Raw genomic sequence first — 918 nt, forward strand, 5'->3', positions numbered from 1 at the left:
CCCTAGAGTCTGAGTCAAAACTTCTTTAGTCAGCCCTGCCTTCACATACAAGTGGAAGGGCTTGGTAACATCTGGGATGACCAATGCTGGGACACACAGTAAGGCTCTTTGTAATTCCCGAAATGCTCCTTCTGCCTCAGCTGTCCACACTCTACCATAGTGAGTCCTCCCTTAGCCAGTTCGTAGAGAGGTTGTGCCATCTCCGTGAAGGTAGCATCCACAGCCTGCAGTAGCCCACCGTCCCAAGAAATTCCCTCTTGGAGATCAAAGCAACCGGTATTCCCTGGCAGTCTTCCATCCAAGTACTAACCAGGCCCGACCCTTCTTAGCTTCCAAGATCAGACGAGATCTGGCGCCTTCAGGGTGGTATGGCCGTAGACAATCATAAGGTTCTTACCCGATATTCTCAGATGAGTGTACGTGACACCCTATATAACATGGAACCGTCCTCCCCTTGCTGGAGGAAGCTGAACTTTCTCATACCCTACTGTTACCTTAATTTGTCCAGGCTTGGTTAGCTACCATATCTCTCTCGTTCATAGTTACATTGGCCCCCGGCCTTCTTGGGCTACTGATTCCTTGTGGTCATACCCATTCTGTACAAAGGAGGAGGTAGTGGAGGGTTTCTAAGTGCTTGAGACAGAATGATGTTTCAGACAGATGGACATGTTGTTCAAAGATGCAGAGGCTGCAGAGAGCCAGCATATTCAGAAACGTGCCAGCAGCTGCACGTGTATCAATCGGGTCAGGTCCCTGGCAGTCTCCGATGGCCAAGATTTGAAGCCTTGACTCCCGAGCTCCTCCCATAGGCCCTTGTGTGACCCATCGAGTCCAGACATCAGAGAAGAGGGACGAGCAGCTCACGGAGCTTCAGAGAGTTTTCTTCCTCTTGGAAGATGGCTTCCTAGACTCAAAGTG

At 50.4% G+C, this 918-nt stretch overlaps 1 pseudogene; it reads right to left on the reverse strand.

Annotated features, from left to right (window-relative positions):
• Nucleotides 1-261: 261 nt before the first annotated feature.
• On the reverse strand, nucleotides 262-380 carry LOC122903661 (annotated as a pseudogene).
• Nucleotides 381-918: the final 538 nt, after the last annotated feature.

Source organism: Neovison vison, chromosome 3 (assembly GCF_020171115.1).
Source record: "Neovison vison isolate M4711 chromosome 3, ASM_NN_V1, whole genome shotgun sequence".
NCBI lineage: Eukaryota > Metazoa > Chordata > Mammalia > Carnivora > Mustelidae > Neogale > Neogale vison.